Source organism: Chelonus insularis, unplaced genomic scaffold (assembly GCF_013357705.1).
Source record: "Chelonus insularis isolate UGA/USDA-ARS -01 unplaced genomic scaffold, ASM1335770v1 scaffold_362_pilon, whole genome shotgun sequence".
Taxonomy (NCBI): Eukaryota; Metazoa; Arthropoda; class Insecta; order Hymenoptera; family Braconidae; genus Chelonus; species Chelonus insularis.
Genome location: NW_023276793.1, coordinates 1,095,145 through 1,100,000, shown reverse-complemented (window position 1 = coordinate 1,100,000; position 4,856 = coordinate 1,095,145). Strand labels below are relative to the sequence as shown.

Sequence of the window (4,856 nt, the reverse complement as noted above, 5' to 3'; positions counted from 1 at the left end):
CTTGGATGTGGTAGCCGTTTCTCAGGCTCCCTCTCCGGAATCGAACCCTGATTCCCCGTTACCCGTTACAACCATGGTAGGCGCAGAACCTACCATCGACAGTTGATAAGGCAGACATTTGAAAGATTTGTCGTCGGTACGAGACCATACGATCAGCTAAAAGTTATTCAGAGTCACCAAAGTAAACGATGGCCGAGACCACCGATTGGTTTTGATCTAATAAAAGCGTTCCTTCCATCTCTGGTTGGAACTCTAGTTTGCATGTATTAGCTCTAGAATTACCACAGTTATCCAAGTAAATGTGGGTACAATCTAAGGAACCATAACTGATTTAATGAGCCATTCGCGGTTTCACCGTAATTCGGTATGTACTTAAACATGCATGGCTTAATCTTTGAGACAAGCATATCACTACTGGCAGGATCAACCAGGGAACTTTGTAATGTGTTTATACACACACATCCGTTCTCAAAATATGTGTTAATAGTAAAAACAAATACACTGTATTGAAGCCTTACTATGTAACACACATATTTTGTGTTGTACGTGAAAACTGGTGTTTTCATCAACACTTTTATACTTTAAAAATTAATCCATTCATTGAATATAAATGTATAACTAAAAAGTTCAAACACTCTCTTTTTCTAAATTTATTAAAATTTTACTCTCGTAGCTATTACTGTTAACGACTTGGTTATATTTCGTATACGTAAGTAAAAAAACTTTTACTATTCATACTAGGACTGAAGTGAGTATAACATTTCTGTTGTTTTTAGTTATATGCAACTGAGAGTATACATATAACAATTATAAACGCCTTCCGACGATTCACCACATAAGAGTCATTCAGTCTACGACATCGACTCGTGGCTATGTTGCGTTAGTATATATTGTTATGCTCAACTATTATATTCATACGACTTTCAACTGCTCAGACATTCAACTGTTTGAGATTTTCATCTGTTTGTAGTTTTCAGATGTTTTTGCTTTTCAACTGTTTTAACTCGACTATTTTCATGTTAGTAACGTGCAGCGTAAGAGAGCTGATCGCAGCACGACGACCGACTACTCCCCTCCACTCCGCACTCGAGAAGAAGACGGTCACTGTATCAACTACGCAGCAAGAGAGTTGGAGAGAAAAACCTTACTATACGTTAGATTCATAAGAGGATACTTATCGTATGGCAACTTTTGTTAAACAAATAGAAGGGAATGCCGAACTATACAAACAGCTATTACTCGATACTAGCAAATTCCTAGCGACTCGTTAAGTAGCGAGCTAGACAAAGCAACAATTCAGTGAAACCTGAATTACTGTCTTCGGTTTTTAGTAACTTCCCATTAAGAAGTACTTGTAATTGGGTCGATTGCTTTGGTAAAATGTGCATCCACCAAAAACAGCCCGAACGGACTTCACAAACATATGCGCCACGTATGAATAACGAAGACGAGAATAATCGTTCTAGACAAGCGGGATGGCGATAAAACTGTCGTATGCGAACAACTACAAAAATGCAGGAAAGGAACTCAGGCAGCCAAGTATTTAAACATAAAGATTAATTATATTTAATAAAATAAAATAGAAATGTTTTTTAATTTTCGTTAAATTATATGTAATTTTCTACATAAATCGAAGACAAACTCTTTATAATAAGATAAAAAAAAATTCAATACATGAAGATAGTTGACAGCCTTATTACGTTTTAAAATTTTGAAAATAGAAAAAAAAATTGAATTAAAAAAAAATTTCTCTTTTTTATAAAAATTTATTTAAACACAATTAACTTGGCGTGGCTCTTACAGCTGTAGATAAAACGATGATTGATTAGATGGTTCATATAATTGATAGCCACGCCAAGTTAATTGTGTTTAAATAAATTTTTATAAAAAAAGAGAAATTTTTTTTTTAATTCAATTTTTTTTTTCTATTTTCAAAATTTTAAAACGTAATAAGGCTGTCAACTATCTTCATGTATTGAATTTTTTTTTTATCTTATTATAAAGAGTTTGTCTTTGATTATGTAGAAAATTACATAATAATTTAACGAAAATTAAAAAACATTTCTATTTTATTTTATTAAATATAATTAATCTTTATGTTTAAATACTTGGCTGCAATGATTTCATGCATTTTTGTAGTTGTTTGCATAAAGAAGTTTTATAGAAATCGCACTTGACGATCGATGATTATCGTCTTCGTTATTCATACTTGGCGCGTATTTTTGTGAAGTCCGTTAGGGCTGTTTTTGGTGTGATTTCACGATTTTTTGTACAACAAACGGAATGTGCATCATTCGACTCCGTTACTACGACATGGAATTTTAGAACAGACATCACTATCTGTGTATAGATAGTACAGTACCAGACATAAATGCTGTTCAATTTTTTAAAGGTTCTACAGGCGATTTTCCTATACCGTCCTATAGAAAATCACACAGCATTTATGTCCGGTACTGTATAATAGTCTTCAGTCTGGTAGTATTTAACTATCAACTCAATAAAAAAAAAATTGTTATCTCCTACCGATCTTGAGATATAAACAAAATTATTGATTGAAGGACATAAATTAGTTTTCAAAAAACGTAAAACGATTTTTTTTAAAACGTCAAACCATCGGTAATACATTCTATGTATTACCTATCAACTTAAAATGTACATAAATATTTGTCGTTTTCGATACCGAAAAACTCGGTCGGCATAATACGGACATATCGGCATTTTCCTACAAATAAAAGAAAAGAAATACTTATTATGTTCAATTTTTAATTATTGTGATTGAATGTAAAAAATGGATTAGCTACCTTACTTATCATTTATGAGTCACTTAATTTTTCGTTAAACATTATAAAATAAATAACAATCTCTAGACTTTGTACACTTTGGTTTTCTTTAGGGGGAAATTGACCGTTCAGAATGAAGTCGTAAGTAGACAGAAGATTCATGCTGCATTCACATGAGAGTGAATCAAAAGTCAACAGAATAACTATTTGAATTCTTCTGTAAATCTATATTTAGAATTTTCCCAAAAACTTAATTCAAATAAAAAGTAATTTTGAAAAAAATTATTAATAATTTTAACACAATTTTAACTGTTGCGTCTTTAATGCCTTATACTATTGTACTGGAGCGACATTTGTACCAGTACTATACTGTCCTGAACATTTTGGTCATATAACATTTGTGCCCCTTTCGAAATGTGCTAGTAGTAAATTTACAATGTTGGTGGAGTAGAAACAGTCTCAACCGTTCATTGTGTTTATTTATTCAATGATCCTCTAGTACATGTATTTATTGGATATAAAGTATATTCATTATGATTAGTAGAATATTCATTGATTATTTTTTTTATTTATTTACCAAAAAAAGTATATATTTTAATTTATCTGTACCTCAAAATTATGAAAAATTCAAAAAAACATGAAAACATGATTTTAAATCTATTTAATTTTCTCCTAATATTTTCAATAATTTGTCGAACCCTTTTCTTTTCTTTTCCAACTTCTCTTCTTCTTCTTTTTTTCTTTTTGATGTGTAATATCTGGAACAAGACATTGAACTATAAAATGACAATGTTCATTTGGTTGTACTTTACTTCATTGTTATTGCAATAAAATAACCCTTACATTTTGTTTCGCAGCTTGAGATTTTTCCCACACTACCTCTTTTTTTTTTCTTTGTAGAAACATCTATTTTAATTTTTTGTTTCGTTTGTTCATCTTTTAGTAAATTTTGTGTTCTTGTTTCGATGACCTGTAAATTGAATTTTATTAAAAAGTATTCAGAAAATCAATCACACCGATTTTTTAATATCTCTGTACAGTCACAACTATTGACAGATAAATAAAATATCTTCGTCTGACAATTTATGATTGATTTACGGCTACTATCAACTACCGTACTTACTTGATTTATGTATAGGTACGTTTGACAGAAAGGAGCATTCAACACGCTCACCAGCGCTAAAAAAACATTTATTGAAAGATGGTTGTTTTATTTAAGTAATAGGTACACGGTATATCCCCCCCCCCTATTGATACACTCCCCAAAACTTTATTACTTTCTATTAATTTTTTATACCAAAAAAAATTTACATTTATAATTTGGCGCCTCAGTAATTCTTTTATTTTTTACCAACATAATATTTACCATAGTCATGCAGCAACTTCATGGTACTACCAACTTTATAAAAAAAAGTCGTACTTTTAAGGAAAAAGATTCTTTTTACTTAGAATGCGGTCCAAGGGGCGTGGCCAATTTTTATTTTTGCAAATAAATGATTTTCAGGACACAATAGCAATTGCAATTTATTGTCGTAGCTAATCAATGGGGGTTTCAAAGATTTTTTAATAAAGTTTATGTCATTATTGCAGAGAAATTAGAAATTTAAAGGAGCATAACCTCAAAAGTGCTAATTCGAGCGGAATAGAGACACGGTAGTGCCTTCGTCACCGCTATTCATACTTGGCGCTCGAGACACTACTAAAATAAACGTGTCTCTTGATCAATGATAACAGACATCTCAGCAGTGATTCTTTAGTCCAAGCGTTCTCTACGAGTTCTTAACATTGTTATTATTTTACAATACTGCCATGCCAAGAGATCTTGTATTACCTTCCAAAAAAATTGAAGAAGTTTTGCAAAATTTTACCTTTGTCGATGAGTCGAAAAAATTCTTTCCTTCTAGTTATGTGATATGGACAAAAGCATCATTAGCTTTAAAACAAAAGCTATCACCATTATATGTATACACATACGTTACTCGTAATCGTCATCAAATATCAAAAACTCTTCATGGTCCTCGAATAAGAAATAATCAAAAACAATACAATGACAGAATAGTTTATAAAGGATTAAAA

At 31.3% G+C, this 4,856-nt stretch overlaps 1 long non-coding RNA gene and 1 other non-coding gene across 2 annotated transcripts in view; both read right to left on the bottom strand.

The window, feature by feature from the left end:
* LOC118073785 (small subunit ribosomal RNA) overlaps positions 1 to 434 on the bottom strand; it is a 1,911-nt gene extending 1,477 nt beyond the window's left edge. Inside the window, exon 1 of the ribosomal RNA XR_004691139.1 lies at positions 1 to 434. This exon is cut by the window's left edge and continues 1,477 nt beyond it. This is a non-coding gene — a ribosomal RNA (small subunit ribosomal RNA).
* Positions 435 to 3,521: 3,087 nt separating this feature from the next.
* Positions 3,522 to 4,027, bottom strand: LOC118073683 (uncharacterized). Its single transcript, XR_004691129.1, has 3 exons — positions 3,904 to 4,027; positions 3,624 to 3,750; positions 3,522 to 3,538 (listed from the first exon to the last, which is right to left on the bottom strand). It is a non-coding gene; the product is annotated as an uncharacterized lncRNA (long non-coding RNA).
* Between the last annotated feature and the right edge of the window lie 829 nt (positions 4,028 to 4,856).